Source organism: Ascaphus truei, chromosome 5, assembly GCF_040206685.1.
Source record: "Ascaphus truei isolate aAscTru1 chromosome 5, aAscTru1.hap1, whole genome shotgun sequence".
Classification (NCBI taxonomy): Eukaryota; Metazoa; Chordata; class Amphibia; order Anura; family Ascaphidae; genus Ascaphus; species Ascaphus truei.
This window is the reverse complement of record NC_134487.1, coordinates 86,701,668-86,726,289: the sequence shown is the minus strand read 5'-3', so window position 1 is coordinate 86,726,289 and position 24,622 is coordinate 86,701,668.

Below are 24,622 nucleotides of genomic sequence, written 5' to 3'. Positions count from 1 at the left end.
AGGCAGTGCAGTGCGTTATATACCTCAGGAAGCAGGCACATCTCTGATTTCACTAACTAGGGACTCAGAGCATGTAGCCACTCCCATCCATACATAGAGCACCTCACCAGGGTGTGAGGGCAAACCTCCATAATTACTGCTGGCATTCCTGTAACTTACCAGGTTTTGCTGCCAGCAGGAGAGATGACTGTAGACATTGTTATGCATGGCTACATACTCACCCTGGTGAATCCCCACCATCCCGGCTGGGACCTAAATTTGGTGTACCTTTCTTCTGGAAACACTGCAAAAGGAACACACATCAAAAGTCATAACAATGCTTTTCATAATTAGTTATATAACAGCGCTCACTGACCAGCAGGGGTGCTCAAGATTTCTTTTCACAGACCTCATTTGCTGCCTCCCTAATAATAGTGACGAGGATCTGGCTTCTTCACTTTTCTGTCCGCCATGTCGGTCACTGTTACGCTATACTCCCGGGGCAAGACACGCTCATGTCTATACACCACCTTATGCATATAGACGCTGCGCCCAATACCCCAGACTCACACTAACTGGGCTATTCGTTCCTCTGCTTGGGGGCCCTTAATGGCACCTCCCTTGGTAACCATATAGTACTCAATATCTTCCCTGAGCCACCCATCCCGGCGGTCCTCTATCTCCTGCATGAGGGGTTCGGGAACATATGGGTATTCCAGGCCATGGGAATGTTTATATTTGGCTAAAATGGCCCATTCTGCTCGGCAGGCCCTTGACAGTTTAGCACTGCCCGCTCTCCCCGGCAACACCCATGACAGGGGTTCATCAGGATCCACCGGATCATCCAACCCATCCGGACCCAGGGGTTCTATTAACCCTCGCCCAATTCTATACCACCTATCCTGGATTTCCTTTAGGTGATCCTCTTCCGTAAACTCCCCTTTAGCCCACCAATGATCTACTACCCCATCCAGATCTATGATGAACTGGGTCCTATCGATCCAGGGCACATATCCCTCAAACAAGGGGGCCCACCATCGGGTTTCCCTGACCTCCTCTAGCGATACCTCCTCTAACTCTCCCTTTTCTGGTATACCCCCGGAAGATATGCCCGACGTACACTCGGATGGTGCTTGATTGTCCGAACCCTTTTTCTGACTTCCAATGGTAACACTAACATTACTGGGACAGTCACTGGATACCGACACCTGCCGTGTAATCCTCCCTCCTCCCACTGACCCATCATCAGATGTCCCATAGTCCAGGCTCCCAGTCCGTTCTTCGGAAGTGACCCGTGAATCCCATGACATCCCTAAACTGGAGGATGACCCAAAAGTGAAAGTGAATGGGGCTGGGACATTAACTAGGGCCTGGGGTTTAGCTAGGACTAGGGTTTGGGAATAGGGCCGCACAGTCGGTTTCCGCGGGGCTAGGACCCGCTCTTCTCCGCTACCTGGTCCGGTTCCGCTGCAGGGACTCTCCGTCTCTCCGGTCTCACGACTCCTCAATCGCTGCGTCGATCGCCCGCTCCTCTTGGACTTGGGCGTCCGACCTCCACTGCTTGAGTGAAGGGGCGCGATCACCTCCCACTCTGCTCCGCTCGGTCCACCGGAAGCGATGTCTGCACACGCACGTGTCCTGTCGCCATCTTGGGTTGGGTCCCCAAGCGGGACCTCTTCCTCCACCACGATATCCGGCAACGCCTTTTTCCGTCGTGGCACCGCCTGGTCCTGGCTCTGTCCTTCCTCCGCCACCGCCACCTTGGGAGCCTGGGACAAGCATGGACTCTGCTTACCACTCCGGGGCGTTGGAGTGGACCAACCGCCATTGGATCCGCTGGTCACCACGGCCGTGGGACTGCGGCGCGGTATGGGCGACATTCGGCTCCGTTCTTCGCCGACACTGGTAAGTGGCACTCTTTTAATAGTACTACTGCTGTGGTACGCCGGCAGTCGGGTTGTAACTGCAAAAATGCTGAGGGACTCCTTGTCCGAGGATTCCAATTTTGCATTAGGCCGGGGCATTTCGCTTGGTGATTTGCAGCGCGGCCCCCTCTTATCTCCGCGTCGGTGACCGGTTTTCTCGGCCGGCTCTGTTTTGATGACTGGAGCTGGTCCCTGGTCACCGGGACCCGTAGTCTCCCTCCAGAGCGCACCGGGAAGTTCCGCCGCTAGCATAGCGACATCTTTCGCAGCCTCTACCGCCTGAATCGGCACGAATGTTGGCATGGGCCATAAGTATTGTAGGCCACACTGAGCGCATCGTGCAGTAGAGCTCACCGTCCCGCCCCGCCCGGCAGTCGGCACTGCAGGCATAGGCAAGCCACCGTCTCTACGCCCTCTACTCGGAGGATCAGGAAGCCTCCTGGGGCTGAGTAGGGATGCGTGGTTATCAGAGGCCCTTCTTCTTGTTTGAAAGCCATAGTCACTAATGGAGGTGCTCGCACTAGTGGTCTGTACGGCTTGCTGTTCCTCGCAACTGAAGGGCATGGGCTGGTTCGCCAACCCTTCCTCCAGCTTTCTCCATCCGCATCTGCCAAGACAGGAAACCACTCCCCCTGGTTGAAACTTGGGGGAGGTCCCGTAGACTTGTAGGCTGGCCCAGCACAGGGGCGGAACTAGTCACAGTCCATGTGGGTGCGGCTCCAGCTTTCGCGCCATACCCCCCAACAGGGCGGGGTCTCTCCATTGGTGCCACTCCTGGCCAACTTTCTGCAAATTCAGCATTTGCAATATTCTCTGCAACTGGCCCACGCGGTTTCCCAGGGACGCGGGAACCGCCATCTTGGATTGCACTGTCAATCGGATTAATCGTTGAGGTAGCGTTCGATTGTTTGTATGTTGAATGACAAGCAAGTCCATTACGTGCCTCCCATTTCACAATAATGTCCCCTTCGCTATCCTCAGGGTCAGTACCCCAAGGTCCCAAGCAGGCCATACACGGCACCACCACTGTTTTCACGCCATTCCACAACAGGCTCACAAAAGTCTCCTCTGTAGCTGGTTCCTCTTCCTCACAGATCATAACATATTCGTTCTCTCCTTCGGCCTCAGTCAGCCATATTTGAGCTTCCGCACCGCGCGGATTCTCTATTCTGGCGGGCGCCATTTGGCTACTGTTTCTTGAATTATTGTACATGGAGCTCCACTCTGTGGGGCAGCTGCCACACCGATACAATAAAAAATGCCTTGTGCACCACCTTGTGTACCTAATGTAGATCTGACTCATGTTTGCACTACCTCAGGCTAGGCTCACTCTTGCTGTGTTTGCTGTATATCCTTCCTCCCAGTCTGTGCTCCCTGCAGTGAGTGGTCTGGAATGGACTAGAGTACTCTGGTTCGTCCATGCAATACTTTGGGGGTCTACCTGCTGTTGGTCAGTCTAGCGCAGACCCTCTCCAGGATTCCTGCTCTAAGTTACCAGTTTATCCCTTTAGGCGTCATATCACTAGCACTACCTCAAGGTTTCGGTGACAGCTATAGCCTGGCTCCAGACCCAGCTAACTCCTTGCAGAATCCCAGGGTGTCCATGTGGTCCGCGTCGCATGCAGCTCCCCTGACTACCCCTGGGTCCCTTCCACGGAGCACAAAGTGGCAGCAGACACTCTCCCTGTTTCTCAGTGGGCCTAGCAAAAGCCTGTCCTGTTGACAAGTATCTCTGCAGTGCCTCCAACTGTAACGGGTGTTCCCGGTGGTCTGACCCACCCAATCTCACATTGGCCCCTGTGGTCTATCCAGCCCTCATTACATGTTCGTGTCTGGTGGTGTACCTGTAGGCAACAGGACTCCTGAGTCTCCCGCATGATGGTATTCAGGGATGTCAACCCAGACAGGTAACTGAGGTAGTGTGTGCGAGTTCTACTTATATCACGTGCATCGCCTCCACCTCATCAGGATCTATGCGTCCGCAGGTAGATGGTCCTGATGAGGAACTCCTTCTTGGTGGTGAGGGCCCCTGTAGAGTAATTGCAGACTCACACCAGGGGGTTCTCGTTGAACAAGCCATCTTTATTGTGCGTGGTGATAAGGGCCAGCTGCCCCTCACAGTCATTGCTTCAGCCGCACATTGCTCCGCGCTCCCCTTTGAAAGGTACGCCCTCCCAATGGAGTGGGATCCCCTCTCCCTCGCAGGGAGATCACCCCTGTGCCAGGTCCCTGGACACAGTTGGCCTTCTCTGGCTGGATATTGAATGGTACCACTAGTTACTGCACTAGTGGGCACCTTTGAGCTTGCTGCTTCACCTTCACCTTGTAACATCAACCCACAGCAACCACACTAACTTTAGGCAGTGCAGTGCGTTATATACCTCAGGAAGCAGGCACATCTCTGATTTCACTAACTAGGGACTCAGAGCATGTAGCCACTCCCATCCATACATAGAGCACCTCACCAGGGTGTGAGGGCAAACCTCCATAATTACTGCTGGCATTCCTGTAACTTACCAGGTTTTGCTGCCAGCAGGAGAGATGACTGTAGACATTGTTATGCATGGCTACATACTCACCCTGGTGAATCCCCACCATCCCGGCTGGGACCTAAATTTGGTGTACCTTTCTTCTGGAAACACTGCAAAAGGAACACACATCAAAAGTCATAACAATGCTTTTCATAATTAGTTATATAACAGCGCTCACTGACCAGCAGGGGTGCTCAAGATTTCTTTTCACAGACCTCATTTGCTGCCTCCCTAATAATAGTGACGAGGATCTGGCTTCTTCACTTTTCTGTCCGCCATGTCGGTCACTGTTACGCTATACTCCCGGGGCAAGACACGCTCATGTCTATACACCACCTTATGCATATAGACGCTGCGCCCAATACCCCAGACTCGCACTAACTGGGCTATTCGTTCCTCTGCTTGGGGGCCCTTAATGGCACCTCCCTTGGTAACCATATAGTACTCAATATCTTCCCTGAGCCACCCATCCCGGCGGTCCTCTATCTCCTGCATGAGGGGTTCGGGAACATATGGGTATTCCAGGCCATGGGAATGTTTATATTTGGCTAAAATGGCCCATTCTGCTCGCCAGGCCCTTGACAGTTTAGCACTGCCCGCTCTCCCCGGCAACACCCATGACAGGGGTTCATCAGGATCCACCGGATCATCCAACCCATCCGGACCCAGGGGTTCTATTAACCCTCGCCCAATTCTATACCACCTATCCTGGATTTCCTTTAGGTGATCCTCTTCCGTAAACTCCCCTTTAGCCCATCAATGATCTACTACCCCATCCAGATCTATGATGAACTGGGTCCTATCGATCCAGGGCACATATCCCTCAAACAAGGGGGCCCACCATCGGGTTTCCCTGACCTCCTCTAGCGATACCTCCTCTAGCTCTCCCTTTTCTGGTATACCCCCGGAAGATATGCCCGACGTACACTCGGATGGTGCTTGATTGTCCGAACCCTTTTTCTGACTTCCAATGGTAACACTAACATTACTGGGACAGTCACTGGATACCGACACCTGCCGTGTAATCCTCCCTCCTCCCACTGACCCATCATCAGATGTCCCATAGTCCAGGCTCCCAGTCCATTCTTCGGAAGTGACCCGTGAATCCCATGACATCCCTAAACTGGAGGATGACCCAAAAGTGAAAGTGAATGGGGCTGGGACATTAACTAGGGCCTGGGGTTTAGCTAGGACTAGGGTTTGGGAATAGGGCCGCACAGTCGGTTTCCGCGGGGCTAGGACCCGCTCTTCTCCGCTACCTGGTCCGGTTCCGCTGCAGGGACTCTCCGTCTCTCCGGTCTCACGACTCCTCAATCGCTGCGTCGATCGCCCGCTCCTCTTGGACTTGGGCGTCCGACCTCCACTGCTTGAGTGAAGGGGCGCGATCACCTCCCACTCTGCTCCGCTCGGTCCACCGGAAGCGATGTCTGCACACGCACGTGTCCTGCCGCCATCTTGGGTTGGGTCCCCAAGCGGGACCTCTTCCTCCACCACGATATCCGGCAATGCCTTTTTCCGTCGTGGCACCGCCTGGGCCTGGCTCTGTCCTTCCTCCGCCACCGCCACCTTGGGAGCCTGGGACAAGCATGGACTCTGCTTACCACTCCGGGGCGTTGGAGTGGACCAACCGCCATTGGATCCGCTGGTCACCACGGCCGTGGGACTGCGGCGCGGTATGGGCGACACTCGGCTCCGTTCTTCGCCGACACTGGTAAGTGGCACTCTTTTAATAGTACTACTGCTGTGGTACGCCGGCGGTCGGGTTGTAACTGCAAAAATGCTGAGGGACTCCTTGTCCGAGGATTCCAATTTTGCATTAGGCCGGGGCATTTCGCTTGGTGATTTGCGGCGCGGCCCCCTCTTATCACCGCGTCGGTGACCGGTTTTCTCGGCCGGCTCTGTTTTGATGACTGGAGCTGGTCCCTGGTCACCGGGATCCGTAGTCTCCCTCCAGAGCGCACCGGGAAGTTCCGCCGCTAGCATAGCGACATCTTCCGCAGCCTCTACCGCCTGAATCGGCACGAATGTTGGCATGGGCCATAAGTATTGTAGGCCACACTGAGCGCATCGTGCAGTAGAGCTCACCGTCCCGCCCCGCCCGGCAGTCGGCACTGCAGGCATAGGCATGCCACCGTCTCTACGCCCTCTACTCGGAGGATCAGGAAGCCTCCTGGGGCCGAGTAGGGATGCGTGGTTATCAGAGGCCCTTCTTCTTGTTTGCAAGCCATAGTCACTAATGGAGGTGCTCGCACTAGTGGTCTGTACGGCTTGCTGTTCCTCGCAACTGAAGGGCATGGGCTGGTTCGCCAACCCTTCCTCCAGCTTTCTCCATCCGCATCTGCCAAGACAGGAAACCACTCCCCCTGGTTGAAACTTGGGGGAGGTCCCGTAGACTTGTAGGCTGGCCCAGCACAGGGGCGGAACAATTCACAGTCCATGTGGGCGCGGCTCCAGCTTTCGCGCCATACCCCCAAACAGGGCGGGGCCTCTCCATTGGTGCCACTCCTGGCCAACTTTCTGCAAATTCAGCATTTGCAATATTCTCTGCAACTGGCCCACGCGGTTTCCCAGGGACGCGGGAACCGCCATCTTGGATTGCACTGTCAATCGGATTAATCGTTGAGGTAGCGTTCGATTGTTTGTATGTTGAATGACAAGCAAGTCCATTACGTGCCTCCCATTTCACAATAATGTCCCCTTCGCTATCCTCAGGGTCAGTACCCCAAGGTCCCAAGCAGGCCATACACGGCACCACCACTGTTTTCACGCCATTCCACAACAGGCTCACAAAAGTCTCCTCTGTAGCTGGTTCCTCTTCCTCACAGATCATAACATATTTGTTCTCTCCTTCGGCCTCAGTCAGCCATATTTGAGCTTCCGCACCGCGCAGATTCTCTATTCTGGCGGGCGCCATTTGGCTACTGTTTCTTGAATTATTGTACATGGAGCTCCACTCTGTGGGGCAGCTGCCACACCGATACAATAAAAAATGCCTTGTGCACCACCTTGTGTACCTAATGTAGATCTGACTCGTGTTTGCACTACCTCAGGCTAGGCTCACTCTTGCTGTGTTTGCTGTATATCCTTCCTCCCAGTCTGTGCTCCCTGCAGTGAGTGGTCTGGAATGGACTAGAGTACTTTGGTTCGTCCATGCAATACTTTGGGGGTCTACCTGCTGTTGGTCAGTCTAGCGCAGACCCTCTCCAGGATTCCTGCTCTAAGTTACCAGTTTATCCCTTTAGGCGTCATATCACTAGCACTACCTCAAGGTTTCGGTGACAGCTATAGCCTGGCTCCAGACCCAGCTAACTCCTTGCAGAATCCCAGGGTGTCCGTGCGGTCCGCGTCGCATGCAGCTCCCCTGACTACCCCTGGGTCCCTTCCACGGAGCACAAAGTGGCAGCAGACACTCTCCCTGTTTCTCAGTGGGCCTAGCAAAAGCCTGTCCTGTTGACAAGTATCTCTGCAGCGCCTCTAACTGTAACGGGTGTTCCCGGTGGTCTGACCCACCCAATCTCACATTGGCCCCTGTGGTCTATCCAGCCCTCATTACATGTTCGTGTCTGGTGGTGCACCTGTAGGCAACAGGACTCCTGAGTCTCCCGCATGATGGTATTCGGGGATGTCAACCCAGACAGGTAACTGAGGTAGTGTGTGCGAGTTCTACTTATATCACGTGCATCGCCTCCACCTCATCAGTATCTATGCGTCCGCAGGTAGATGGTCCTGATGAGGAACTCCTTCTTGGTGGTGAGGGCCCCTGTAGAGTACATTTTACTCACACCAGGGAGTTCTCGTTGAACAAGCCATCTTTATTGTGCGTGGTGATAAGGGCCAGCTTCCTCTCACAGTCATTGCTTCAGCCGCACATTGCTCCGCGCTCCCCTTTGAAAGGTACGCCCTCCCAATGGAGTGGGATCCCCTCTCCCTCGAAGGGAGATCACCCCTGTGCCAGGTCCCTGGACACAGTTGGCCTTCTCTGGCTGGATATTGAATGGTGCCACTAGTTACTGCACTAGTGGGCACCTTTGAGCTTGCTGCTTCACCTTCACCTTGTAACATCAACCCGCAGCAACCACACTAACTTTAGGCAGTGCAGTGCCTTACAGTATATACCTCATTAAGCAGGCACATCTCTGATGTCAATAACTAGGGCATGTAGCCACTCCCATCCATACATAGGGCACCTCACCTGGGTGTGAGGGCTAACCTCCATAATTACTGCTGGCATTCCTGTAACTTACCAGGTTTTGCTGCCAGCAGGAGAGATAACTGTAGACATTGTTATGCATGGCTACACAGTAATAAGAATAATATCCCGTAATTTTTGTGAATAAAATCAGATAATGCAAATAATTTGCAAAAAATAAGTGACATGCAATCAATAATAAAATTGTATTTTGCAGCTCAAACTTTTTCTGGATTGTTTTTTTCAATACCAAATGTGCAATAGTCCGGATGTTTGGGGAGCGCAGATATATCAAAATAGAAACATAATACAAAATATAGTGCAATATGTTCGTGAATAAAGTGTATTTGCTTGGATTTCGAAATCCAACAGAGTGTGTACTCACAAATTTCCAAATCTATTGTGCATCTCCAAATCAGTGGCAATTAATGTGCCTTTATAGTGTCTGTCTGTGATGTTTCTTGAGTCCACAGGTATAGCAACTTTGGTAAATAAGATGAAGAACCAAACATAGTGTAGACTGATAAAAACTTGTTTATCTATTGATAAGATACACTCACATGGCATCAAATAAAATTGCGCATATTGAACAAATAATGGAGCACAGCCATTTGGAATTTGTAGACGTTCTTTCTGCCCTCCTTCTCAGCTGAGCTCGCGTCGCTCGTCTCGGCTCCCGCACTTCCGATTAAAATCTCCCGGATGATCAGCAGACGGGCAAGTAGGTAGCACGGGGTTCATTGTCCCACTCAGTAAAAATCTGGCTTCCACTCTACCCGTTTCACCGGGTCCACCGGTTTCTATGGCAAAGTAAAAAACTACTTATTGTAGTGTATAGAAAGACACGGTGTCAAGTTATACATATAGGTATAAAACAATATTAAATATTTTATGCTAAACATGCAAAAGAGGACCAAAAATGCCCCCCGCCAATGTGGTAAGACTACTTCAATGCCTTTGTACATCAAACCCTTAGGGTCAGCATTGAGTGCTATAGAAAAGTGTTTAGACACACTGGGGCCTATTCTATAAGTCTCGATAAACCACTTTTCGAGGCCTTTTCAGCCAAAATGTCTACTGCGATTCTGTAAGCCTCGATAAGTGGGCAATAAAGGCATAAATCGACCATTTTTTGAGCCATCCAAAACAGATCGCTGGGTGTGCGGCGATAAGCCACTTATCGGCAGGTTATAAAACTCATGCAATTCTAGTAGCTTCGATTAGTTTATTGAGGCTAATCACAGCTCTAGAATTGCGAGTTTCTCCCCAAATCCTCACGTCAGGAAAAGTTGGCGTGGGGCTGGGGAGAACCTGCTGAGAAGGCGGTGATGGAGGACTTAGAAAAAAATGCATTTTTCTTGCATCGGATTGATGGTGGGTGAAGGTGGTATTTGACCCGTGGTGGGTGATTAGACCATGCAGGGGGTGAGGGGTGTTGTGGGTGGAGTTAACCCCTTCATTACCATAGCAGCTAATACCGCTAAGATAATGAAGGGATTAACCCCTCCCGCTACCCACCCGGTAGGTATAAACACCCACCAAGGGCCAAATACCAACTTCACCAATTTTCGCTACCCATAATAAACATTAAAAAAATACAACAACACTACTACCCCCCCCCCAACAACCCTCCCCCCCCAACAACACCCATCCTCCCCCCCAACACATACAGTACAGTAATGGGCAAAATAAATATTATCCAGATATGGATAAAAGCTCATTAGCCCATTCAAAATAAAACATTAGCCAGCCAGCATAAATAAAGTAAATAAAACTTTCTACTTACCCCTGCCATCATGAACGGCATCATCATAAGCATGCTGCAGGTCCATGTCCTCCGTTGCCAACAAGAGTACATAAAAAAATACAATCTAATGGCCCCTAACCCATTAATCAACTTATTGATTAATAACCGCTGTAGTAATTAAGGGGTTAACCCACCCTCCCCTGCTAACCACCCGAGAGGCCTAACCAGCCACCCCAGGCCCACTATACCCACCCTCTACCCATTTATTGGCACAGTGGTTCATTATACCCATATAATATGGTCATGATAAGCCAATATAGCACTCAATGGTCAACCTAATACAAACCATGAAGGCCAAAAATACACAAGAATAAAAGCAATACACAAGCACCTAAACAACCCAACAATTAAATAATTAAAAGCCTAATAGAAATCACTAAAATGTATCTATCACCAAAAACAGCTAAATAATAAAAATTATGTTATTCCAAAACATAACTACAATTAAATAAACACCTATCCAAGCAAACTATTCAAGAAATAAAACCACTAGCCAATTCATCAATTAAATAAATAAAAACCACTAGCCAACCAATTAAATAAATAAAACCACTAGCCAACCAATCAATTCATTAAATAAAACCACTAGCCAACAAAATCAATTAAATAAACCCACTAGAGCCAACCAATCAATTAAATAAATAAAACTACTAGCCAACAAAACAATTAATTAATTTATACCGCTAACCAATCCTAAAATGTACTAAAAACAAGCCACCCAAATTCCAAACAATTTAATCCTAACAATAAAAAGTAATAGAAAAAATAACAATCAAATGAAAACAAGCATTTGCCAAAAAATGCATTGCCTGTCACTATATTTATCTGTACCTTAAAGGAGCATAGATTAAAACATTAGTAGTCAATGGGCAATCAGAAACATAAAAAATAAATAAATACAATAAAAAGATATTTACATACATTCAATATTTTACTTACCTTCAGAAGTCTTCACCCTCCGAATCCAGGCATATCTGCAATTTCTCGTACCGTGACATCATCACCCGCAATCCAATGCTATCCACATTGAAGACCAGCATCAGGTAAAAAAAATCTTCTTTCTTTTATCTTCTATCACCGTCATCTATCTTCATCTGTAATTATTTTTGATCTTTTCTTTAATCTTCTTCTTTCAATCCAAAGACCCATGGTAAATCCACAACAGGATGTTGTCTCATCGACTTCTTGAGGTAAAATGAAACGGTACAGGCCTTACTGTATATATGGCCTGTGACATCACATTTTAGGGTCAGATGGTACAGCTCCAACCCGATTGGACACCTCTTTTTTTTATTTTTTAAAGGATGTGAAGTCATCTCCAAGGGAGGTACTTCACATCCTTAAAACCACATGGCTATATCTCATGGTATTACAGCCAATGGGATTGAAGACAATTCGTTTAAAGCAGGCCTGCACAACACGCGGCCCGCGGGTCGCATGCGGCCTGCCAGGACTCACTGTGCGGCCCGCGATGGCTTTCCCCCTCCTCCTCCCTCCCCCGAGTCCGCTCTCCCTCTCCCCCCCCCCCCGAGCCGAGCCCAGCCCAGCCCGCTCTCAAGACTGCATGCTCTAGCAGTGCAGCACTTCCGGTGCCCGCTGCTTGCGAGCGCGCGCAGTCCTACCTGCTCTCCACCGTGATCTGAGGTGCAGGGGGTGAGGGGAGGTGCAGGGGGTAATATGAGGTGATGTGAGGTGCAGCGGGATATGTGAGGTGCGGGTGGGGGTGATGTGCAGGGGGGTGATGTGCAGGGGGGGTGATGTGCAGGGGGGGTGAGGTGCAGGGGGTGAGGTGCAGGGGAGTGATGTGATGTGCAGGAGGGGTGATGTGCAGGGGGGGTGATGTGCAGGGGGGGTGATGTGCAGGGGGGGGGTGATGTGCAGGGGGGGTGATGTGCAAGGGGGTGATGTGCAGGGGGTGATGTGCAGGGGGTGATGTGCAGGGGGGGTGATGTGCAGGAGGGGTGAGGTGAGGTGCAGGGGGGTGAGGTGCAGGGGAGTGATGTGATGTGCAGGAGGGGTGATGTGCAAGGGGGGTGATGTGCAGGGGGGTGATGTGCAGGGGGGGTGATATGCAGGAGGGGTGATGTGCAGGAGGGGCGAGGTGAGGTGCAGGGGGTGAGGTGCAGGGGAGTGATGTGATGTGCAGGAGGGGTGATGTGCAGTGGGGGTGATATGCAGGGGGGGTGATGTGCAGGAAGGGTGAGGTGCAGGAGGGGTGAGGTGAGGTGTAGGGGAGTGATGTGATGTGCAGGGGGGGTGATGTGCAGGGGGGTGATATGCAGGGGGGTGGGTGATGTGCAGGGGGGTGATGTGCAAGAGGGTTGATGTGCAGGAGGGGTGATGTGCAGGGGGTGAGGTGAGGTGCAGGGAGGTGAGGTGCAGGGAGTGATGTGAGGTGCAGGGGAGAGAGGTGAGGTGCAGGGGGTGTGAGGTACAGGGGTGAGGTGCAGGGGGGTGAGGTGAGATGCAGGGGAGTGAGGTGAGGTACAAGGGTGTGGTGTGAGGTGCAGGGGGGATGTGAGATGCAGGGGGTGTGGAATGTGTGTGATGTGGAGGGTGAGTATTGTGTGTGATGTGGAGGGTGAGTATTGTGTGTGATGTGGAGGGTGAGTATTGTGTGTGATGTGGAGGGTGAGTATTGTGTGTGATGTGGAGGGTGAGTATTGTGTATGGATGAGGGGGAGAGATGGGGGTGTGAGAGATGGGGAGTCACAAACGTTGATGAGGAGGGGTGCAGGGGGAGATATATGAAGATGATGAGGGGTGCTGGGGAGGATATGAGGATGAGGGGTGCTGGGGAGATATGAGGATGTTGATGAGGGGTGCTGGGGAGATATATATCAGGATGAGGGTTGCTGGGGCAGATATGAGGATGATGATGAGAGGTGCTGGGGGAGAGATGATGATGATTTTACCCTTGCGCCCCAAATCTGTATTCCTTGGAGCAGTTCGGCCCTTCTCACTTGACCAGTTGTGCAGGCCTGGTTTTAATTGATTGGTTGGCTAGTTGTTTTATTTATTGAATAGTTTGCTTGGATAGGTGTTTATTTAACTATATTGTTATGTTTTGGAATAACATCATTTTAATTATTTAGTTGTTTTGGTGATTGATACATGTTAGTGAGGTGTACTACAGTATTAGACTATTTAGTTATTTTATTGTTGGGGTGTTTAGGTGCTTGTGTATTTCTTTTATTCTTGTGTATTGGTGGCCTTCATGATTTGTATTAGGTTGACCATTGAGTTCTTTAGTGGCTTATGATGCCTATATTATATTGGTAAGATATACCACTGTGCCAATCAATGGGTAGAGGGTGGGTATAGTGGCACTTGGGTGGGTGGTTAGGCCCCCGGGTGGGTAGCGGGAAGGGTGGGTTAGCCCCTTAATTACTATAGCGGTTATTAATCACTAAGGTGTGTAGCCCTGGTTCCTATCGAACACAGGCCACTACCTATTGCTGTATAACCTGTAGGCTCACAGGGCCTAAGCCTCTGCCACAGAGAGTCTGGGGTGCTCACAATACTTATGACTTGGTGCAGCGCCTCCACCTGCGACAGCTTCCGCCCTAGGGGAAGTGGGTCTTCGCAGGAACTTATGTACATGAACACACACAGCGATATACCTTAACCAATATACGTTTACTTGTAGCAACCAACAGTTTAATTAACAGGTGTCACTCCCTAGAGGAGACACTACTACCAGCATCCGGCTGAACGCTCACTCTCCCTTTCCCTTCCCCCGGGTGATCCCACCCCGTGTCCAGTTCCCGCGTGGAATACGTTCTCCCACCCCCAAGTGAGCCAGTGGATGTATAAGTGTATGACTGCGCAGCAACCGTGTCCCGGAGTGAAAATGGTACCGTTGGTGCACTTGATGTTTACCTGCCGGGCACTCCTGTACCCGGTTCTGCAACTATCTTCACAAAGGATCGGCGTGGGCGTAGATGACGTCACCCGTAAGTGTCCGGGGCGATCCCACCCTGACACGCTGTGACTCAGTAGCGGGGCCTGATCCCAGGCCTCCCGCTTATGTAGAACTGTCCCGGTAGCGATAGGATCACAGAAGGGGATCCGGAACCTGACTATGGCCAGTCCCTAGCTCCGCTGCACTCTACTGGGGCTAAGGGCCTAACTGGGTCTGGGGCATGCGGCCTAGGTAGGGGAGGCCTGCCTCCTACACCGGAGCTCCTTCTCCTTCCTCCGACAGCTAGCTCTGACTCCTCGTGCGCCCCATCACTTCCTTTTCCTCCCTATTCTCGTACCTCATTGGTTCTGCCGTGTCACGGGGGACCGCGGGGGCTGCTGGGACCCGATGTCCCCTAACTCCCCTCCTCCCCGAGCTCTCCTCCTCCGCGGGCTTTGTTACCCTGCCCTGTGCATGCGCAACCTCCTGCCGGACCAGGTCTGCGCCGGCGCCACCCTAAACATGGCGGCTCCCTAACGCGGAACCTCCGTTATTGGAGCGTTCCCTAGGTGCGACATATCCCACCCCACACATCAATTGGGGGAGAAAACAGGGTCCCGGCTACAGGTGATTAAGGGGCTAGGGGCCATTATATTGTATTTTTTCATGTACTCTTGCTGGCAATGGAGGGCAGGGACCTTGAGTATGCAGAAGAGGACCCTCTTCATGATGGCAGGGATAAGTAGAAAGTTTTATTTACTTAATTTATGCTGGCTGGCTAATGTTTGATTTTAAAATTGGCAAATGAGCTATTATCCATATCTGGATAATATTTATTTTGCCTATTAATGTACTGTATGTGCTTTGGGGGGTTGTTGGAGGTAGAGGTGGTGAGTAGTAGGGTTGTTGTATTTATTTTTGTTTCTTAGTTGTAGAGGGATTGAGTGAAGGGCGTAGTCGCCCCAAGGGTGGGTTGTTTAGGCATTCCGTGGGGTAGCAGGACTGGTTAACCCCTTCATTACAATAGCTGTTCCCACGCTATTGTTGCGAAGCGGTTAACTCCTCCTGCAACCTTCCAGCCAGGCCTAAGCACCCACCCTTGAACTGCTACCACCTTCATCCACCCCCTCTGCCCCACGAAACAGGCTATTGAGGTTTAACCCCTTCATTGCCTTAGCGGCTAGCCACTAAGGTAATGAAGCTGTTTTAATACGCGTTTCGTCACAGTGCATATATATCCCTATCACTTTAACTTGGAAGTTCAGGGTGCGAATTCTATTTTTGTTTGAAATGAATTGTTAACAATCTAAGGGCGTAATTCAATATATCCCTTTCAGGTTGTTATCGGACGAAAACTCATATTAACAACCCCAACAGCTGCTCCAGCATACAGTATATTGAATTACTCCCTAAGTAAAAATAATCACATAAACATGTATTGCTCTATGTGACTTTTCTTAAGCACTGAAGAAAGAGGTCATGTTTCTTATTTAATTAATTCATTTATTGATCCTTTATACAGTAACTTTCCTCATGCAAGTGAAGCTTTAAAGGAATTTGAGCAAAAAGATAATATTGGTAGTGCCATTTTGACACTTGATTAAGCCAGTCATCCTGGTCATATCAATACAAGCTTTGCAGTACTGTGCTGTGACCTCAATCTGGCTGTTGATTCAATTCAATTAGAAGAACTGTTAATGCAATGCTTATACTGTAGACTTTTCATTTTTTATTGTAGAAAAAATGCATTATTATTTTAATTATTGCTTATACCTCTTAATAAAATAACATGTAATATCTTTGTGCAGACTTTGCACATCTCTTCTTCATACAGTATCTTGGAACATCTTGTTATACCCAGGATCAATATTGCTGGTAGAGCTGTATAAACTCAAAATAAACTGTTGCTCAGTTATACACAATTTGCCCAAAATAGAAAGGTAAGGAAACATCACAAACTTATTCATGAACCATTCATTCATTACAGTTTTATGTACAGCATGCATATGTACTGTAGTGAAAATTACTGTCCCAACCTGGGCTGAATACAGACGCAGCGGCCATCATTTTATGAAATCACGTAGTGTATACCTCGGAATACCCATGGAATGGCACGGGATTACTTCCAACCATACCGCCTTAAGACGCGAGTGTAGGCGAGTGCATAAAATGGCATTTTAGTGCTCTGGCTTATAAATGTAACAGGTATTCCACCCCACCCAATCTCATATATAGTGTGGGTGAGTAGAACATGCAGTGTTACCGGTGTGGTGCGTATACCTGCAGGCTCACAGGAGGTCTGAGCCTCCGCTAATGAGAGCCTGGGGTGAATCCTCTGGAACGGATCTTCTTTCAGCGCCTCCACCTATGTAGGATTCTATGGAAGTGTAGAATGACCCTACATAGGAACCCAATCAGAAACCTCACACGCAGTGATTATATAATAACTAAGGACTTTACTTATGAACATATAACACATTACATAACATCATAACCTTATGCAATACTGGAGCACCTTCTGCCCAATATCTGGTGTTCCCACCCAGTGTCCTGTAACCCCCACCCAATGTCCCGTACTCCTACGGAGGTCGTGGGTGACTGCGCAGTCACTATGAACTAATAGGCCTGTTGGTGCACATATAATTCAGAGGTACCTTCCGAGCACTCCGATGCTCGGGCCTGCAACACTCTTCTCAAAGGGTCAGACGTGCGATACCTCCGTCTGATCATTTCCAGGTGATATTCTCCGTGGACCCCAACGTGGGTCCGAACTCCGTCACTGGAACCACAGCATCCGCTGAGTCCCTTTCTAACGATACAACAACGTGACACACCCTGCACTATAGGCCGTCCCTATAGCACAGCATCCTTAAGTGGCTTAAGGGTCAACTCCTAGGGCATTCGGGGTTGCCTATCCTATATAGGTAGGTCTTGTACCTACCCTACTCATAATACGGGCCCTGGGCCATGGCTCCCCGGATTGGTTACCGCTATGAACCCCCCCCCAGTTGTCTCGTGCCACTAATTCACCTAAACCCCTGCCGCAATGCTCTGCAGACTAACCTCAGCCCCCTTTATCCCTGGCTATTCCCCAGCTCTGACTACCATGAGTGACAGGGTCCCTCTCTGAGACTATCCCTGGCAACACTCACTAACCTGGAGTAATACAGGGTTAACTAGGGCCTTAGGGCTGCTGGCCTAGTGCAGGGAGTCTCCGGCTCCTTCCTTGGGCTCCTGACTCTGACTTCCTGACTGACACGCAGCTCCAGCCCGCCAAATGTATCTATCTCCCTCCAGGGCAGTCCTACAGCCCTATTGGCTCCTATCAGGCACCTGGTGCCTGTCTCGCTATGCCCCATGGGAGTTGTAGTCCCATGGAGCCTAAAAGCACATAGGGACCGCGTGCGTGCCTCTCCTGCGCATGCGCGAGCAGCTAATGGCTGCCTCACTGTCTCCCTACCTCTCGCGCGATTCTTCCTTGCCCCTGAAGTTCCCTCCGCGCATGCGCGAGCTGCTCGGGGGCCTCTGGCTCTTAATATCCCCTGCGCATGCGCAACGCGCAGAGCAATGGCGCCGCCAGGATTACCGAGCCGCCGGGACCTTAGCGACGCGACCGCGGCCATAGCAACGGCCCGATCGTGTCCCCGGCAACCGGCAACCTGCAGGGGAAGACGCGCTGCTCTCTCCTCGGCCCCCACCCTCCGGAATGGCCGTCGGGTCTGCCGCTTGCCTCCGGCAGCACCCGACATCGCTCCGGGCCACGGAGGTTCTCGGGGGGGTCGCAGGGAGAAAAAGGTGACCTGGCTACATAAACATCTGAAATTGACACAGTAGCACAGTACTGTACACATTGCAATTCATTCATTGCATATAATTGCACACAATCCATAAAATTCAAACAAAGCAACCGCGATAAACGCGCGTGCCTGGGGCGATTGGCTGCATTCATACTGCATGGAGTATAGCAGCGCACACGAAAACGGCGCAGTGATGCCTTAAAATAACAGTTGCTGTGTCTGTATGCCAGTGCTCCTGTGCTAATATCCAGTATCCTCACCCATCTGTGAAGATAGTTGCAAAACCATCACAACCAAATTCACAAATACAATGAGAAAAATATGTACTGCACCGACACACTTTATTCGAGCAAATACCCAGTATGTACCTGGCAGATACCTGGAATGATAATGATTAGGATTTAATAGGCTGCAATGCTTCGCGTGTCTACCAGATGGCATAAATTCATGAATTGTAATGCAGTATATATATATATACTGTGCAGTATTGCAGCCAGCGGGAATAAAATGCTTCAATCCCTGCCTGGAAAATAACCCAATGCACTCGGGCAGAAAACAGTCACAAACCTCAATACACCCGGGTATACCCGAATTCGTGGGACTAGCCGAGCTCGAATAAAGTGTGTCGCCAGTGTACAGTATTTGCCTCATTTTAAGAAAAGTAAGTTGGTCTACATCTATACAACTAAAAAAGGACAATTACATGGAGCACTGCATCTGGTAAGATCTTCTCACTTTATCCTGGAATGTATATAGGGGAAATTATATATACAAAAAAAGACTAGTACCTTTACCCAATAATGTCTTTAGTTGGACAGTGTCAGTGACATCCAACACAATTATAGAATAGTTAGCGAATACACAAATAAGTGAATGGAAGAGAATTTTAATTGATAATGCTACAGCCTACCATGTTTTGATATGATTAAGAAAAGTAACAACTCACCATTGCTACAGGCTAAAGGGTAAATTCGCTTAGTAGTTTTAACATGGTGTCAACAAATGACACAGGTACAGTAGATATAATAATATTCACCAAATAAAATATTCATGTAATTCATTAATTTCTCATAAAAATGTTATAATAATTTAATAATAGCACGTTCTTGTATAGTGCTGCTAGTTTTACGTAGCGCTTACAGAGACATTTTGCAGGCACACTTCCCTGCCCCGTGGAGCTTACAATCTATGTTTTTGGTGCCTTAAGTTGTATTCATCTTTTATGATTACATACATGCAGAAAAGATTACGCGCAAACTAATATCAACCTAAACTGCAGATAAATTGTCAAAATATTTGACGAGAGTAGTGAATAATAAAAAAGTTAAAAATGAAAAGGTGAAATGCCAAAAATAATATACTACTGCATATGAATCTTGAGAATGGTCTAATATATTGGGGAAAATCCCAAGTATAGAATAAATTGGATTAAATCAAATCCCTACTGTATACAGAAAATATGCAGATTGTAAGTGCAATGTTTCCCAACATCACATACAAGGAATGGCAGCAAGACTTCTCAGCGCAGGGAACTCTCCGTAAAAAAAAAGTCTATGCATTGTGCAGACGTGCTAAACACCACGAGGGACTTGCTGCTTATTCTCTATCTGCCTTTCGGACCGTTGACTGCCAACTCAGCTGGGAACCATAAAGACAGAGTTATCTAAGGTGAATCCTGTTTAACCCGTTATTGACCAGATACCTGAAGGAGTGTTCGGGACGCCGTGGCTGCAGGAAGCAGAGTGTTCAAATTACCTTTTATTCTTTGGGAACGTCTGAGTTGTTGGAGCTCATTGCTCTATTGTGTGTTTTTATTAAACTGATCTGTACCATGTCTGCTCTCTCTTCTCTTTCTCTTCTCTTTGATTTTGGAGAGATCCAGCTACCATCACCTACTACACCCAGTTCCTGATCAGATTATTATCTGAATATGCCTGCTATTTTCTTCCACCATGTGAGTGGGCATTTGATAGTTTTTTCCTCTTTTTGGTGTTTAGCACATCTGCACTATATATGTATTCCTTTTTTACATGAAGTTATTGAGAGTTCCCTGCGCTGAGAAATCTTGCTGCCATGAATACATATATGGCAAGGCGCATGATGCTCCGTCAGCCTATTTAATGAAACGATATCCAAAATGAAGGCTACTGTACGTTAATCCACAATACACTAAAGAGAATACCATTATGATAACCTCGAGTTAACAACTGAAATAATTATTGATACATTTCTATGGATGTTGGGGCAACACATATGGAAAAATATGCTAATGACCTGTTCACATAACATCACTGATCCTCTAATCTCCATTAAGGTTAGCACAGGGAAATAATGTTACAATAAATACTGTAGGTCACACCTAAACTTGCCATTAATCACAACCAGACAATGATTATCCTAATGTTATTTCAGTAAATAGGCCAAAATGACAGAGGAATTCAAAAAGTGGTACCTAAAATATTATTTTGGTATCGTACTTACAGTAGCACTTTCCATTTAAATAGTTGTGTCAGACCAAGATGTATATTAAAATTATATACCATTCAGAAACTCATCAAGGGGTGCATCTTATAATGTATAAGTATTCCATAATGTCTCCATAATGTCTTTTTTTAATTTTTTATTTAATTAATGTAAGATATGTTTCTAACAGTTACCATGATATGCTATACTGTATATTGTGTAGTAACCAAATTATGTGTGTACAATTACAGTACTTTACAACTACTGTATTTATTGAAATAGTTAAAGAGATTTAAATATTTAACTGGACTTTTATTCATATTGTATACAAAAAGCGCTGTACAGTAGTTGTAAAATAAAATTATCAAACAAAATGTAACATACAGTAAACAATGTCAATTAACAAGCAACACGACATTTTTTTTTTTCATCTCTTGAACTTTTTGTCAGTGGAAGGTACAGGCTTGCTAGGCTCCACACCTAACAGCAACTTGGGCAACTTGTTGCTGGACGCAGGAATGAAGACAGTCAACGCTTTCCAAAATTTCTCAGCTGTTTGCTGCATTGCCCAGATGAGCCCATTGACATGAGTAAGTGTATTATTTTCTCTAAGTTTTATTTTTTATTACTTATCAATTTCTTTTTTGATATTATGAGTGGTGGTAGCCAAGGCAGGATGAGGAGGTCAACTTTCTCAGGCGCAGTTGGCAGTGCATCAGCAGTGATTGAAGCACCAGTGAATTTTCCTGCAGTTAGCAGGCACTGGAGAAGCCATAATACTGGGTCTGCTCCAAACCCGGTGGTGTTTTTGCAGCTATTCAGCCTGTGTTAGTGCAACAGGTTGTTGGGGAAATTAGCCCTGTTTTAGAGGAAGCAGATAGTAGTGAGGGTTTTGGGGCTTTCGCCTGTTTGTTTGAAGCTCAGCTACCATCAGTGTCACCTTTGTCGCCAGCTATTTCCTCGTTGTTGATCTCACCTTATTCTCTCTGTATCCTGACAGGAACTGTTGAAGATTCCAGTGCACAGGACCACCTGTTGCGTGAACAGGTGTGCAAGGAGCACATGTAGCTACATGTGTTATGTGGGCATGGAGGGCAGGCTGGTGTTGGGGCTGCCAGAACAGGGTCCAGTTATAACCTGTGTTGGTCACCAGTATGCCCATGACAGGGTTTGAGTCTGTGTCCCTGGATCTGGTTTCACCTGCTCAACCTGAGTCAGCTATGCCCCCTGCATGGCTACAGTACACCTTCATGAGGTGGGAATGTGGGGGTTTAGGAGCGTAGCATGGAGCCCTTCAAGCAGTCAGGAGGTTGTGACTGCTGTTAGTCCTTCTAGTCCAGCGAATGCTCCAGTGGAATTTGGAGAAGCTGAGGGTGACATTGGTGGTGTAATGGTGGCAATTCCGATGAGCTTAGGAAGGAGTGTGCTGGAGAGGCAGAGAAATGTGGATGTGCATCTTGTGGACATCACAATGTGAGTCCCTGTGCTTGCTCTCCTGGCATTCCATACTACTCATCATGTCTCAGCCAGCATACTTACAGTTGCCCAACCATGGCTCGTGAGTTTCTCTGAGTGGTCCACTGCATGCTTTGTGGTTTAGCAGGGCATAGGGGCTAGAGTGGAGTATGCCTGGGGATGAGTGGTCTGCAACATTTGTGGAACAAACACTGTGATGTTTTGGATAGCCTGTGTCACCAACCTTCTGAGTTACATCTCTCCAGATTTGATGATCCATCTCTGGATCATCGTGGAACAGCCACCACCCCACCAAAGGAGATTACGTTCATCCTTGTGCTTCTACTCCACTATGGCACACCAGGCCCATGTGGGCTACACGGTCCACCCCTGCTGTGACAAATGACTCTTTTGCTTCTCCACACATCCAATCTATGGAACTTCCTCCTGCTCCCTCACATCCAGCATCACCCCAGAGACAATGGAGCCAGGGGTTGACAGAGAGACAAAGTGGGCATCAGAGTGGGACAGGGTCAAATGCCACAGATCACCCATTGTATCATTTTACTTGGTGTTGTGTGAGGGTGCAATGTTTGTACTGTGGGCACATTGTTAGTAGTGGTTTGGCACTTATTGAGATGTTAACACGGAAAATCAGTAAGCATGTGAGGCTACCCAACCCAAGGAATTCATCTTTTTTGATCAGCGTTCATCAGACTCCATGCAAGCCAGTATTCTTGTCCCTGTAGTTGTGCCTCCTCATGTGCATGGCGATGGAGATCCTTTGTTCTCTTCATCCTCATCCTGAAATCAATTGGCTCAGTCTCAATTTATAATTTAAAAAATGCTTCCTCAGGCCTTCTTATTCTTACTGTCATTCCTTGGCGTTGTGCTTTTCTGTCGTGCCCGGTCATTATACAAAACAGGGAATTATTTTGACTGTCAATGCACTAATATTTACTAGCTTCTGACACTGGTTGCATCTTGGCCTTTTTTAAAGTTTGGGGTTGCTCTGTGGTGCATCATCATTCATTTTCACGAAGGTGTTGAATTTTACACAACCTCTTACTATCTGAGATGAGATCTTATAATATCTTTTTTTCAAACAATAAAAGCCACATGTTATTTGTTTCTGTTACTTCCTACAGTACATGAGTTTGTTCCTATGACATATTTTGAGCACTGCATATTAATCTCTTCTGCAGTGTTGCTGTTAGTGAGCCTATCCTCCTCAGTACTTCACCCCCTCTTAGTTTATGTCACAGTATTCAAGTGGTTTTTTTTTAAATACAAAAATAAAGAAAATAAATTAAAAAAACTAAAAACTGACTTTTTTTTTAAATTCAAATATCAAAATCATAGTTTCAAAATTATAGTTAACCATATTTAAAAAAGGTATTTAAATTACAATTTTGTGTTAAGTTAATCAGAGTTACTATAACTATTCAAGCGAAGGCTGCATCAATGGCCTATGATTCCAATCACATCAATCAAAGACATGTTAGATTAGTTTTTATTTGTTAAATTACACTAATAATGTATTTTTTTTTTTTTTTTTCAAGGGTGCATTTTTTGGCCTTTGTTTTAAATTCATATGCTATATGCCAGTTTGCATCTACTGTATATACATTTTAAGTCTCCAAACTTTGACATGCATATTGGACAATTATGTTTGGAAACAAAGGCCATACAATAACGCTTGCCTTTGTTGAAATCAAATAACATGATTGAATATTTAATAATTATGAAGTCTCATAATTATTACATTAGCGTAATCATGGTTGTAGATTTCAAGTCAACGTTATTGGCCTTTTTTTCCAATTCATATGCAATTTGCCAAATTGCATCTATTTACACTATAATATAAAAAAATTGGCATATTGGATAATTATGAATTTGAAACAAAGGACATACAATAATGCAGCCTTTTGAAATCAAATAATGTGATTGATGATAAATAAAAATTAATCCAATCATAGACATAGTTAATAATTATGACAGCTCGTTAATTATTACATTAGAATAATCATAGTTCTTGATTGCAAGCCAGCATTAGCTTTTGTTTCCAATTCATATGCAACATTGCAAACCATGGCGGTGTTGGACCGCGTAATTCGAGCGTTACCCCAGGACCTTCGACATTGGGGGGGACAAGGAGATTCCCTCACTTATGATGCCATGGTAGGCGCAATGGAACGTTTTCTAGCCACCCGTGAACTGTCACGCTCCACGTCCTCTCGCACAAACCAAAACCCGCTGCCCAACATGAACATTAGAAACCTGCGCTGGAACAAAGACCCGCAACCGGTTTGAGCATGTGGAAGAAAACCTAGATAAGGACAGAAACTCTAAATCTCTGAAAGGGTTTCAAGAACGAACTGGGCCAATTGTTTGATTTAAGTGTGGGAAAACGGGGCATATAAAGGCTCACTGCCCTCAGTTGTCTGAACCAATGGAGTGTGCGTATGGCTCTGTGAGGTCAGAGTCCTCTGGAGTGGTATGTGTGACCCGTGGGGAAAATAATACCCACAGCTTCCTCACCACGGTGATTTTAATGGTAAACCAATCTCCA